We start from the raw sequence: 15,724 nt of genomic DNA on the forward strand, positions 1-15,724 counted from the left end.
AGACACAGGTGTGCATTGAAAGAGTGCTGGGGGACTGCCCAGAGTGAGCAGTCTCAATAAGATGGTACTGCTTGCTTTTATTCAGTACTCAGTACAGACATAATGCTGAAAGCCTGGAGTCAAGACAATTTGTGAATAATTAACATTGTTGTCTCCCTTTCAGAGAGCAGTCATGCGTGTAGATGAGCAAAGGCTGGTTTTAGAACAACATAAGTAAACAAGCTATTTAGATAAATTTCCCTACATTCCCTTGTACTACTTCTCTTCCTTTGCCTCAGGGTAACAACAGCTGCCTTCAAGTCATTCTTTCCTGAAGCTCTGCAAAACCTCCTGGCCTTCCAAGAAGGTTTGTGTCTTTCCTATAATTTCTCCCACCATTCTGACTGATCTCCTACAGTCAGGAATTCAAGACCAGCCTGGCCAACATGGCAAAATTCTGCCTCTATTAAAAGTAAAAAATTATCCAGACTTGGTGGCAGGTGCCTGTAATCCCAGCCACTAGGAAGGCTAAGGCAGGAGAATCATTTGAACCCAGGAGGCAAATGTTACAGTGAGTTAAGATTGTGCCACTGCACTTCACCCTGGATGACAGAGTGAAACTCTGTCTCCAATAAAACAAAACAACAACAACAAAAAACAAATAAAAAACAAACAAACCAAGAACAATAGCATGCAAGTTTCTAAAATATTCAAAATATAGAAGGGGGCAGAAAATCATAAGGAACATTTGGTTAACAGATTTGAAGTCACAGCTACAGGAGAAACATAAGTTCTCTAGTGTTCTATAGTACTTCAGGGTGAATATGATTAACAATAATTTATATTTTCAAAAAGCTAGGAGACAGGATTTTGAACTTTCATAACACATAGAATTTATAAATGTTTGAGGTGAGAAATATGCTAATTGCTCTTATTCAATTATTATACATTATATACAAGTATTAAAATAACTCTACATTCCATAAATATGTTCAACTGTTACAGATCAACTAAAAGTAAAAGGAAAATCAATTAAAATAGAACTGCCACATTATTCTGCAATCTCACTTCTGGGTATATGTCAAAAGGAAATGTAATCAGTATGTTGAAGAAATACCTGCACTCCCATGTTCATTGCAGCATTCTTCACAATAGCCAAGATACGGAATCAACCTAAGTGTCCATCAATAAATGAATGGATAAAGAAAATTGGATCTATGCTCAATTGAGTGCTTTTTAGTCTTAAAAAAGAAAAAAATCTTGTCATTTGTGGCAACAGGGATAAACCTCGGGGACATTATGTTAAGTAAAATAAACCAGGACAGAAAGACAAATGCCACAAGATCTCACTTACATGAGAGATCTAAAAAAGTTCAACCCATAGAAGTAGAGAGTAGAATGGTAGTTAACAGGGTCTGAGATGGGGAATGAGTGGTTTGACTAGATGTTGGTTAAATAATATGAAATTTCAGTTAGATAAGATAAAAACTTCCACAGAGCTACTTTACAGCACGGTAGCTATAGTTAATAGCAATCTACTGTAGTCTAAAAATCTCCACAAGAGTAGATTTTAAATAATTTTACCACAAAAAATGTAACACTGCTAGTAAATAAATATATGAATTAGCTCAATGTGCGTACATATGTTTCAAAATATCATGCTGTATACAATAAATTTATATAACTGTGTCAATTAAATTTTTTAATAAAAAATAGGTCTAAATTGCAAATCATCAGTAAAATTTATATAGGAATAGAATTCATGTGCATAATAAAGAACTTCTTATAGTTGAAAATATTTATAAACAATTATCACAAACATGTTGTTGAACACTATATAAAATAAAAGTCCATGAAAACCTTTAAGTCAAATGACCAAGCTCTATCAAATATAAGAATTTAAGGAAACAAAGATAATATTTTAAATATTTATTCCCAGTCTATTTGAGTTTTATGAATCTGTGCCTTATTCTTAAATATATAATTAGAACAAGAAAACAAGATTTTACCCAGCCTCCTAGCAGTTAGAACTTGGGCACAATCACATTAGTAGTAGCTTTGACCCTAGATTCAAGGTGTGAAAATGTGAAGTTGCCTACAAAAGTCCAAGAAGAAAGACACAGGGCACTCCAACCTTTATTAATTCCAGCATTAACTTTTATTTATATAAGGTGATGGTGGCTTGCTATGGAAGCCTGAAAAAATTTAACAGATTTTTAAGTCTTAATTACTATTCAGAATCCACAAACTAAAAATAATATGCTCTGTAGCTTTTTACCAAGGACCCAGTTGTACAAGGGCCTCTTGCCAGGTAGATGTCTTAGAAAGATATTTAGCCTGAAAGCCACATGGTTGACAAAAAATGTTTTATTTTATTTCTTTGTTCTCTTATACTTAATAATCCCTTACTCATTTTGAATTCTTCTTTTTTTTATTTTTTATTTTTTTACTATATCTTTTATGTAGAAGGCTTTTAGAAGTGTGTCATGGAAGCAGAAGCTCAGACTTACCGTATCCTGAGCATCTACGGAAAATTAAGAGTTGGTTTTATAACAGTTCTCTCAAGTGAGCCAAGTATAACCAAGTATAGGCTCTCACTTAAGGCATTACATTTTTAGAAAGTACTGAAAAGGTAGAGATCCTTCAAACTATCTGGGATGATGAAAAGCTTTGGAGTTCCAAGGAATGGCAGAGGGGGAATAAGGATGGCACCTGAATGTTGTGTAGAAGTTCCAGGGACCAGCTTCTCAGGGTCCTGAGAAGACCATTGTTCTGCATGATTGCATGATTTCTCTGGGGATATTCTCACCCAGGACACACGTTCACTATTATTATTATTACTACTATTATTATTATTTTGAGAATCAGCATCTTTCTCTATCATCCAGGCTGGAGTAAAGTGGCAGGATTGCAACTTCAAACTTATAGGCTCAAGCTATTATCTCACATCAGCCTCCTACCTGGGGTTACAGGTGCACACCACCATGCCCAGCTAATTTTTCAAATTTTGTAGAGATGGATTGATGGATGGCTCACTGTTCTGCCAGACAGGTCTCAAACTCCTGGCCCCAAGCAATCCTCCATCCTTAGGCTTCCAAGGTCTGGCCAACATCATTTTTCTATGATCTTTCTGTTGTCCTTTCAATAAATTTATTTTCTTCTTAAGTTAATGAGAAAATACTTCTTTGCTTTACAATGAGAAATCTTGATGAGTATAGTTGTTGTGAAACAACCTTAAATAGGTCAGTAGAAGAAAAAATCAAAAAATCTTTATGAGATTCTAAAAAGCAGGCTTGTTATGGCCAGAAATGGGATGGTAAAAAGGTATTCTGTAGCTTAGCAGAGAGTGAGAAAAGTGTCAAAAATAAGAGACTCATCACATATATATTTAGGAAAGGACTGTTTGTAACATCTATTAATTCACAACACTTAAAAAGAAAAAGAAATTTTAGTCAGTGCCTTCTATGTTTTAAGAAGGGAGTTTAAAGGAAAGAATTATGATTCTACAATTAATGTCAGATTTATTATGTCTTCATCCTATATTTTGTGTGAAACCATGTGAACAAATTCTGACTACTAAAGTATTGATTTTAAACTTGACTCACCAACTTCACAGGGGTTAGTTCAGATGTGAAAAATCTTGAATTATAAGCTTCCTATACATGAGATTTGTTTTTATTTTGCTGCTCTAGTATTGTTACCTCTTTTTTTCTGTAAGAAAAAAGAAAGCAGGAAATTCATGGTCAGGAGATTCCTAGTCAGGAGATTCATAATCAGAATATCTAGACTAGGTCACAAGAAATGACAGAATTTAAGCATTTGAGCCTGGGAATAAGAATGTATGTGCTCTGCCTCTGTTTTCCATATTCATTTTACTCAGCATTGCACTGTCTTACTGTTCAAGAGCAATCCAGTAGGTCAGACACACTGGATTCCAAAACTGTTAATGGTTTGCTTTCCATTTCTTGCCTTTGCAATTTCTAAAATAAAATTATATCTCATATAACTGAAGAGAAAACAGGGTTCAAGACTCTAGGATATATGCTTCTTTAACATAAAATTATTCAAAATAATGAATTAGCAAATCCTCTTGCGGTTATAATAAGCAAATATAAGTTTTTTCTTCTCTGTTGTGAAAGAAATGTCTAAACATTAAGTGCAAAACCAAATTAGGCAGCAGGAGAAGGAAATAAGTATGTTGTTTTTATAATAAGGATCATAAAGTCAATATCTTAGTGAAATTCTCAGAAAGCTTGATTTAAAAGTTTATCAAAATTCTGGATTTTTAAAAGTGTAATTTGTTCTATTTATCAGTGGTTTGAGGTCTTAGTTCTGCAGCGACATCTTATGGAGTTGGTTAGCACGCACAACCATTTAATAATGTCTGGCAGAACTGATCATTGTTCTAACAGATTTGATGCAAATAGAATCTCTGCCTGTGCTTTGAATGTGGAAGTAATTAAACCAATGATATGAAGACTTTTCCTTTTTTCTATCTTGTTGCTTATCTAAAATTTCTTTATCATAGCAACTGTGTAATTTTTAAGACACTCCAAAATATGTACTGAGATCTGAAATTCTCACTACATAGTCCAAGTTAGGATAGAAAAGGAGAAGGAAGCTGTTGAATAGTGAAATAAGACAGCAGTAAAAGATCACAGTACAGCTGGTGTTTGTTGGCAAGAGTTTCCACTTAAAAATTTGCAGCAGTGCAAATGCCTCTATTATTATTGGCGCTTTTCACTGTTCGTGATCACCAGGAGTGAAGAAAAAAATAAAGAACAGAAAAGAAAATTAAATTCTTTGAAACTCAGGGAAGAAAACTGTGAAATTCCTTTTAGTGCATAAATTTAGTCATTTCTTCTTTTGATTGTGTTCTTTTTACAGAACACATTACATTAAATTCTAGAAGAAAAAAAGTGATTCTGTTTTCATATTTTCTATGATTGGAGTCATATTCTTAAGATCTATAATGTAGATTATAGCACCATTTTATTATCTGCTACAAGAAATATAGTTAATTATCTCTGAATTAATAATCTTATTTTTTTTTGCTTCATATTTACTAGTGCAGAATATGCTAATGAGAGAAAATTTCCTAGAAGGAAAAAGCTTTGCACAAAGTAGGATTTCACTCAATTTCCGCATGTATTGTCCATTGTGTTCTACAATGTAGAATAAGTAATTTATCCCAAAGAGAGGCCATAATAAAAAGGAAAAATATAAAATATATGACACTAAAAATTCTGTTAAATCTCGATCAATCAGTGAATGAAGCACTAATTGTACTGACAACACATTATACCTGAATGAGAAGTGAAAATTTTAGTATGCTTCTATGAATACATAGCAGCTCTTCCGTGCCATTGTTATCATTGTTAAGTGAAGATCACGGTGAATCGTTGTCTAATATCTTGTGATCTTGCTCACATATAAAAATTGACAGTGTACTTCATTATTTATGATTGCATCTTAAGTACTCTGGACATTTTTATGAGTGCCACAAGACTTCTAGAGAATAAATGCATCTTTGGAGAACCATGTGTCCAGTGACAAGATAAAGCTCAGGTTCTATACTGCTGAGATTCTCTGGCAAATGAGCATTGCATGCCTTAATTTTCTAAGCCCATCAATTAGAAAAGGCTGACCCTATGACTTAAAATTGCATGCTGCATGATTAGAAACAAAGATAACAATATATCTTAAAGAATTATTTGTGTTTTACACATGCCCAACAAGGTTGAATGATTTTAATTGCATATTGCTACCTTTGATAGAAAAAGAAAAATAAGAAGTTAATCTTTTCTTATTGATGATGTGAACTATGATGCCTTTCATTTCAGTTATGTGATCTAGAGGTAGCAATCACTTATCCACATAAGTGTAGAAAGCAGTTGGCAATGTGAAATGAGTATAGGAGAAATGTGAGACAACAGTTATACAGATTTGAAGATGAATATTAGATGAAATTCATCTAATTCATGCACTTTGGTAAATTCATGAAATATATATTATAGAAAGGAATGTCTACAATACCCATATCCCAAATAGTGGATTTTTCCAGAAATGGAAATTTTTGTCAATATGCTATGCATATATCCTTTGTAATAATATCACGCTGCTAGCTGATTAGTTTGAGGATAATCATTTTCAAACTTGATTGAGATTCAATGTTACCATGAGGAACACTGACTCATTCCTGAAATATAAAGGTAACTATTGGTAGGAACGTCAGAGGCATTCGAATCAGAGTGACTCTATCAAGAATAGGTGCTGCATAAAATGAGGCAGAGACCTACTGGGCTGCATTACCAGGAGGTTAGGCATTCTAAGTCACAGGATGAGATAGAAAGTCAGCACAAGGTACAAGTCATAAACACCTTGCTAATAAGACAGGCTGCAGGAAAGAAGCTGGTCAAAACCTACGAAAATCAAGATGGTGATGAAAGTGACCTCTGGTCCTCCTCACTACTCATTATATGCTAATTATAATACATTAGCAAGCTAAAAGACACTCCCACCAAGCCATGACATTTTACAAATGCCATGGCAATGTCTGGAAGCTACCTTATATTGTCTAAAATGGGGAGGAATACTCAGTTGTGGGAATTGTCCACCCCTTTCCTGGAAAACTCATGAATAATTCACCCTCGTTTAGCATATGCTCAAGAAATAACATAAATATACTCAGTTGAGCAGCCCATGCCACTGCTCTGCCTATGGAGTAGCCATTCTTTATTTCTTTGCTTTCCTAATAAACTTCAATTCTCTTTTGTGCCAGGTCCAAGAACCCTCTTTTGGGGTCTGGATCAGGACCCCTTTCTGGTAACAGGAATAGAAGATCATAAATACTTCACAGACAAGGCAACTTCTCAGTTCAGAATATGATGCTACTCTACACATTGATGGTAACTGATACCAACATGAGCATATGTCACCAGTAGGTACCAATATGAGCATGCAGTCCTTCAAGACCTGTAGATGTTTAAAGTTAAGATTTTAAAATATAAAGCAATTTATTCAATTTAAGTATGGAATTATGTATAACTGGAATTTGGTTACCTACCACTATAAAAATTATAGAAAAAGATAAATCTGCTTAAGATAGCAGACAGGAAATATATTTTTTAAAATAACCAACTTGAAAAAAAAAAAAAAAAAACAAGGTTTAACCACTAGTTTCCTTTTAGGGTTTAGGTAGATTCGGCTTCATCTATTTTTTGAGAAGTGCTATAAGATCGAATCAACCGGAGGAAAATGACAGCTTTTTCTCTGCCAAAATATTTTTAAAGCAAATACGAAGACAACTGGAAGCAACACACATAAACTGATGGGTTCCAACATTCTGTTTCTAATTGGCTAATTTCATATTAGCAGTTTTACATCTTTTCTTCTGATGTGAATCATCATGGGGAAAGAAAACAAGGCAAATGATTTCCTGGCTGTGAAAAACATCTTTGCTTCATTACATAATTTTAATTTGTTCTGGTTTCTATTCTGAACACTGACAGCTCAATAGAGAAAATGTTGCTTTTTAACATATAACTGTATGCATTTATATGGCTATGTACATTTAAAATGTTAAAAAGCCAACTTTCACCCCATTCCATTGTTTGTCACATTGTGCCTTTCAAAATTAAAGTCTGTGATGCATATTAAATGCAGATTTGGTCCCATCAGTTATTGAGATATTATTTTTCAGGAAAATATAATGTATTAGCACAATCTCACTTAAGTAGGGCCTGGAGATAGTCTCTCAGCCAAAGTCATACTCTTTACCTAATTAGGTTGGAATAAGCCACATGTAGTTGTGAAGTGGCTGATACTAAAATATTAACATTAGCTTTAATAAGAGCTGTCATTTGATATGTATTTACAATATATAGAAACTCACAGAACATTTTTCTTACTGACAGGGCTTGGAGAACAAAAATTAAAGTGCTAATCCAGTTATGAAGAAAAGTCCTTGGTAACAACTAAATTTTATTTCCAATTTATTTGTTTTATTGTATTTTAGGTTTTGGGATACATGTGAAGAACATGCAAGATTGTTGCATAGGTACACATGTGGCAGTGTGATTTGCTGCCTTCCTCCCCATCACCTACATCTGGCATCTCTCCCCTTGCTATCTCTCCCCAACTCCCCACTCCCCACCGTCCCTCCCCTATTTCCCCCCAACTGACCCCAGTGTGTAGTGCTCTCCTCCCTGTGTCCATGTGTTCTTATTGTTCAACACCCACCTATGAGTGAGAACATGCGGTGTTTGATCTTCTGGTCTTCTGTCAGTTTGCTGCGAATGATGGTTTCCAGATTCATCCATGTCCCTACAAAGGACACAAACTCATCATTTTTGATGGCTGCATAATATTCCATTTTAAGTTGGTCTCAGAAGGCCTACTTACTAAGAATAAGGAGAAACTGGAAATAGATGGGTCCTCACAGACACTACACCTCTAGTTCCAATTATATAATCTCTTACCTGATTATAGTGATCATTGCCCATAGGCTAACACCCTGGCAAAACAAACTTAATTATACTTCTGAGGAATATCTCATACAAAACTTCAAGTTATCTCTAAAATGTTGTATTTGCAATAATTGTCACTCATAAAAAACAAAACAAAATAGTAGAAAAACTAACCAAGCATATGAAGAGACAAAACCATATTATCACATAGAGAAAACCCAAGTAAGACAAAGAGTCTCATTAAGATCCATATAATGGTGGTAAGGGTCCCAAACTTTAAATCAAGTAGTTTCTATGACTTCATAGATATCAACAGGTTAGAGTAAAAACGTTGATGGAGAACTGAAAGCAAAAAAAAAAAAAAAAAAAAGCAAATGAAAATTTTATCGTGAAAAATAATATGTAAAATCTTGAAAAAAGAGCTCAAAAGAAGGTATAGTAGCAGATTACACTTAATTGAGAATAGGATTGATTGCTCTGTAATACAAAAGTAAACATTCAGATTGAATTACAGAGAGAAAAAAGTATGAAATACTGAAACACTGAAACAGTGTCATACATATCGAAAGTTATAATGTTTAAAAATAAAAGAAGTATGCTCCCTAAAATGGTTTGCATTAATATTTTACTAGACTTTATAGCCTAGTACCATAAGACAAAAAAAGGTTTAAGAAAAAATTTATAAAACTGTCATTTTCACATATGACATAATAACTTTCATAGAAAATAAAACCTAGAAGATATTAAGCTTAACATATACATTATAAAATAAATTAGGTGCAAGCCCAATTAGGAAAAAAAGGCATAAAAAATTTAACATGCAATTTAAAATAGATGACTTTTAAATATCATAAAACACCATATATCTACACACAAATGTAACCAACCGTTTAGATTTCTTTGGAAAGAAATTTAAAATAATACTGAGAATTTTTTTAATGTTCATAAGTTGAAGAATACAATAGAGTCATAGACTGAATACTCGTTTGTTCAAAGACAACAATTTTCACAAACTGATATATGACTTTAGTGTAATCTTAAAATTTCTAGTCATTTTAATACAAAAATCAATGCTGATTTAAATTTTATATAGAAATATAAAGTGTAACAGAGCAGGATATACTGAAAAAAGAATAAAGTGTGAGGGCTTAATCTGCTAGATCTCAAGATTTCATAGATATACACTCTAAAGCAAGTTTCTCAATCATGTCATGATTGATATTTTTGGGGAGAAATATTTTTTGTTTTGGGAGGCTGTCTGATGATTGGAAAATATTTTTCCACATCCTTATTCTCTCCCCACTTATGCATCCAAAGTAACCACTCCCTACAGTTGTAATATACATAAATGTCATCAGATTTCAAATGTCTTCTGGGGCGGGGGAAGAATCACCCCCGCTGAGAATCAATAATAAACTTCATGCTTATATGTAACAAAAACCATATGTAAAAATATTGAAAAATTGTATTAGCCAAAAGCATAAACCACCCAAATATTTATAAATATTAGAGGAATCAAATAATACATATATTATTATAGCTGTATTCTATAAACACTGACACTAGCTAATTTCAATTATACACAAGCATACAAATATATTGTACTAGCATAATATTAAGAAAATATAACCAGGCCAGAAAAGAATATCTGCTCTATGATTCTATTTATATAAGTATAAAACACAGGCAAAGCTAATACATAGTATTAATAATCAACATAGTGGTTATCTTTGCAGAGATAGAGGAGGAAGAGATTAGAGATTACAAAAAGGCATTTCAGGCTTCTGATAATGTTCTATTATTAAATGAATTTTTATTGCCTTAATTTGTTTTGTATTAATACATCAAAATCTCCAAGTTCATTGGTGTACATCTCTGTAGATATATTAATTCAATAAAACTTTTAAATTTTCAAGTCTATCAAAAATTAATTATGAATGTAAAAAAAAGAAACAGAATAGGTGGCACAAATAGAAAATGCCTACATTTTTCTCCCATGCTAGAAGCTTCCTGCCCTTGATCTAACTTGAAGTTCTTCAGCTTTGAAACTTGGCCTGGCTTCCTTGCTCCTCAGCTTTCAGATGGCCTACTGTGGGACCTTTTGTTTGTGTGACTTTAATATTCCTTAATATATTCCCCTTTATATATGCATATATATCCACATATACTTATATATGTGTGATTCTTTGCAAATCAGCCACTTGCTTGATAAGAACTTGTGTCTGTTTTTCCACAATTTTATCTCTTTCTCTCCAGGAGATTAGACTCTCACTCAGGAAAACCTTAGCAGATTTGCGGCTTTGTATCTGCGCCTAAAGCCAGGAGTTAAAATCTCTGAGTTTATATTGTCTTTCATCACTTTTTCCAGTGAACTTAGGAGCGATCAACCAACTTCATTATCTTCCTTGGTTCTCCACATATGGTCAAAGGTATTATTTACAGAGTCATTAAACTCCTTGCCTCTCACAAGCAGTGAATTAAAAGTGTCACATGCACTTATTTCACATAACTCTTTAAACAGTTCATGCCAAAGACTATCAGCGTTCTCCATACTATTAGAAGTAGAGTCCTTAGCATTTTGGGGTCTAATCATATTAAATAGCCAACTCTAGAAATCCCAAAACCAATGGAAAAACTCTGTCCTTAATATTATGTTCCTCTAGAACCACTACTGTTACCAAAATCAGTATTAGTCAGGGTTTTGTAGAGGGACAGAACTAGTAGGATATATATCTATACATATCTATATCTATATCTACATCTGAGTTTATTAAGAAGTATTAAACTCACACAATCACAAGGTCCCACAATAGGCTCTCTGCAGGCTGAAGTTCAGGGAAACCAGTCTGAGTCCCAAAGCCAAAGAACTTTTAGTTTGATGTTCACAGGTAGGAAGCATCCAGCATGGGAGAAAGATGTAGGCTGCGAGGCTAAGCCAGTCTAGTTTTTTCAGGTTATTCTTCCTGATTTGTATCCTAACTTTGCTGGTAGCTGATTAGATGGTGCCTGCCCAGATTAAGGGTGGGTCTGCCTTGCCCATTGACTCAAACTTTAATATTCTTCAACAACACCCTCACAGACATACCCAGGATCAACATTTTGCATCCTTTAATCCAATCAAGTTGACACGCAGTATTAGCCATCAAAACTTCCAATTCTGATATTTCAAAGAGTATTCTGCATTTCATAAACTGCTTTTTAATGTCTATTCTGGCACTTTCAGAATTTCACAGCATAGAAATTAATTTTATCAAATAATATTTCATAGCTCAACATCACTAATCATCACAGAAATGCAAAGCAAAACCACAATGAGATATCACTTGAGTAATATCTGACTCAAGTAATCTTACTTGAGTCAGGATGGCTATTATAGAAATGCTTTTTTAAAAAAAGCAAAAAACAGACGTTGGCAAGGATGTGGAGAAAAGGAAATTTTAGACATTGCTAGAAGGAATGTAAACTAGCGTAGCCAGTATGAAAAATAGTATAAATATTTTTCAAAAAACTAAAAACAGAATTATCATTCAGCTCAGCAATCCCACAACTTGGTACCCACTCAAAAGGGAAGAAATGGATATAACAAAGGGGTATCTGTACCCCATGTCTATTGCAGCACTACTCACAAAAGCAAAGATATGGGATCAGCCTAACTGCTCATGCAGCGATGAATGGATGAATAAAACATAATATAAATATACAATGGAATAGTCTTTAGCCATTAAAAAAATAATAAAATCATGTCCTTTGCAGCAACATGGATGAAACTGGAGGGCATTACCTTCAGTGAAATAAAGACTGCATAAAACGTCAAGCATTGCATGTTATTGTAAGCAGCTTAACTCCAGAATGCATTTTAAAACATTTTCCCCTTTTCACTTTTCTTCCTAGTCTCCATCTAACCTTGAAGCAAACTGCAGAAGCTTTTTGTTCTTAACCTTAAAATAGGCTTCGCATCCCTCCCTTTCCCACTATATATTTCCTTCACATTTATCTAACTCTATACTAGTATCTAATTATGTGCCTACTTAGAAGTTCTGCGGGCTAATCTTGAAATACACAGACTAAGCCTGGAGACTTTGCCTGCGAAAAGGTCAGCTAGTCAACAATCCAGCCATTCTCGAGATGATGCCAGTGGGTACTCCAGGTGAACTGAAGCCCAAGATAAGCCACAAAACAAGACACATAGACATTTTACTCAGCACAATTCCCCCATGCCTCCTATATCAAGTTTCCCTTTTTATTTATTTATTTATTTATTTTTTGAGACGGAGTTTCGCTCTTGTTACCCAGGCTGGAGTGCAATGGCGCGATCTCAGCTCACCGCAACCTCCGCCTCCTGGGTTCAGGCAATTCTCCTGCCTCAGCCTCCTGAGTAGCTGGGATTATAGGCACACGCCACCATGCCCAGCTAATGTTTTGTATTTTTAGTAGAGACGGGGTTTCACCATGTTGACCAGGATGGTCTCGATCTCTTGACCTCGTGATCCACCCGCCTCGGCCTCCCAAAGTGCTGGGATTACAGGCTTGAGCCACCGCGCCCGGCTAAGTTTCCCTTTTTAAACACTTGCCTTCTCCCCAGAAATTCCAAGTGGTTACTTTGGATGTAACTCTGGCCGCTTCTTCATTACTGGTTTTGATGAAGTCACTTTCTTCCTACTATACCTCACTCTTGTTATCTGGCTCTGAAACTGCTGAGTGGCTGGACTTGCATTTAGTTACATTCTCATGTATATGGAAGCTAAAAACATTTGAGCACATGGAGGCAGAGAGTGGAAAAATAGATGAACTGTTGGGAAGTGTGAGTAGAGGGGAGAACAAAAAATGAAAATAAATGTGCTAAAAGGTACAAACAGACAGTAAGATAGAATAAATTCAATGTTTGATAGCACAGTAAGATGACTATACTTAAAAAAAATGTACTTGGGTAATAACAACCTACCTAACCCCCTTTGATCACTGTGCATTCAACTCATCTAAAAGTCTTCTCACGCACCACATACATTTGCATAAATAAAAACAGGAAATAAATATTTTTTCATTAAATTTAATCTTATTATATACTATTTTTATCATTGAAGTGCAGAGCTTGAAAACTCACTAATCCCTAAAACATCAATTATTATACCACATAATAATTTGCTTAGAGAAAAACTTGATTTACAGCTATATGTCATGATTAAAATTAGAATTAATCTATATCTTCATTCTATTTGTTATCACAATTTATTTCTATTTCCTTCATCACAATGCAGTGAAAATTATACTGGTCACATATTTATTCAGAATACATAGCTCTGCATCCTGGTTTTACAAATAGCTAGTTCTGTTTCCTCATCACTAAACCATAGCCCTTTTATAAGGATTACAAGAGATCACATATATTAAATTGTGCCTTGCCAATTATAAAGCCTTATAAAAGAACAGTTAATAACTTTTACAATCAGAGTCTTTTTCTTCCTGAAGAAGTATGGCTGCCAAAAGCAGACTATACTTCTCTCATAAATGACTATACCTAGATTGGTTTATGCAGAAATAAAGGAAGTACATGGCATTGAACTACTACAGTGTCCCTTTTGAGTATGCAAAATTATTTATATTGTCAGATATTGATATAAAAAAACTGAGATGCTTAATATATTGTCAAGTCTCTGAAGATACCATTTTCCTATTCACCACATTTACAACATAATAAATGTAGGAATTTAGTAACTTACATCATGACAAAAAACAGAATGGCAACTGAAATAAGGATCACTTCTTTTACATTTAAATCTGTTGCTCTCTATTTACAATTAATATATAGAAATAGATATTTACATATCAAAATGAAATGATCTAACATGTATAGCTGTATCACTGAATACTCTGCCACCTTTCAGTAATGGCTATATTCACACAATGATTGCTTCTTAGCCGGAACACATAAATTACAAGGACCCTCGTTGTACCTAGAACACATCTATAGTTTAGGAAAACACTATCCTATAGGATGAATTACTATTCTATAATATAAAATGTCACAATAAATTTCTCTAGAAAAAATTCCAGTTCTTTTAATAATGCAGATTTAAATAATTATTTCTATAACCAATTCCCTCAGAAGCATATCTCAACTTTTTATAGAGCATTAAAGAAATAAACTAAAAGACATTTTCTCTGAAATGAATTGTATCTTAAACAAATGACCCAGTGCTAATTGACCAATTTGTTTCAAAAGCTCGGATGAATCAGATGTACCAGTGATAGGGTACGGGACTAAAAATTAGCAGAACTCACTATTTTATATTATTATGTCTATTCTCAATTCTGTTCTTTCTGTACTTTTTCTATCAATTTGTAGATGCAGAGAGAAGATAAGTGACTCCATACTTTTTCAATTTATATTTTAAGTGTTTTGGGAACCAGACACAGGAGCTTCTGTAGCCCTAGACACAGTGTAAATAATGACAATAACTACTGAAGACAGGAACTTGGGAAATTTTATGGTTGCAAGATTCTCCCTGAGGCATGAAAATAGGATCTGGAGGCAGGGAACATAAGGCCGATTCACACTTCAGCTATGACAGGAAATATCCTCTCCATTTACATAGGGTGTTCGCTAAGTAAGTGATTTGTAACTTTACTTCCTCCTCTTCACTTACATAGGGCATACACCAAGAAACCAATGGAAACCTCTACAGTGTATTTAAAATTCCCCAAATTCTGCAGGGAGCCTTTGAGACCCTATGCTTGAGCCTGCTCCCACACATGGAGTTTATTTTTAATAACTTTCTGCTTTTGCTGCTTTGTTCTTTCTTTGCTTTGTTTGTGCATTTTGTCCAATTCTTTGTTCAAGAACCCTCCACTGGTAACATGCCCCATGTGGCATGAGTCAGGCAAAATCACAGATAAATTTAGTTAGAGAGAGACTTTCACAAAATTTTACAAGCCAAATTTACTCTCCAAATTGTAACTTCATTTCAATGTCGTTATACTAAGTTGAAGCTAAAGGAAATGGCTCTTGGAATAACATTTAAAAATCACCCCGTTATCAATTATTTATCTTTGATTCTGGTGCCTCTTCACTTGTGTTACATTGGAATTGTATATTCTTAATCATCTGATGAGGAGCAAATTCACTGTGCACTGGCTAACAATTTCAGTCCAGGGAAACAGGGCACACTTATCCACAAGGTACATGAAGCAAATTTACTAAGTATGAATAGTCTGCAAAAGACAACAGAAGCATAGGACTCATTGTGAACTGGTCCCCCAATCTTCAGAAAGCTGCCTGG

General features: G+C 34.2%; 1 long non-coding RNA gene across 1 annotated transcript; it reads right to left on the reverse strand.

Moving 5' to 3' along the window:
* Nucleotides 1-309: 309 nt before the first annotated feature.
* Nucleotides 310-14,916, reverse strand: LOC116545954. Its single transcript, XR_004266524.1, has 3 exons — nt 14,905-14,916; nt 13,059-13,066; nt 310-379 (listed from the first exon to the last, which is right to left on the reverse strand). It is a non-coding gene; the product is annotated as an uncharacterized LOC116545954 (long non-coding RNA).
* Nucleotides 14,917-15,724: the final 808 nt, after the last annotated feature.

This window comes from Sapajus apella, unplaced genomic scaffold (genome assembly GCF_009761245.1).
Source record: "Sapajus apella isolate SASKATOON/1434 unplaced genomic scaffold, GSC_monkey_1.0 scaffold5, whole genome shotgun sequence".
Taxonomy (NCBI): Eukaryota; Metazoa; Chordata; class Mammalia; order Primates; family Cebidae; genus Sapajus; species Sapajus apella.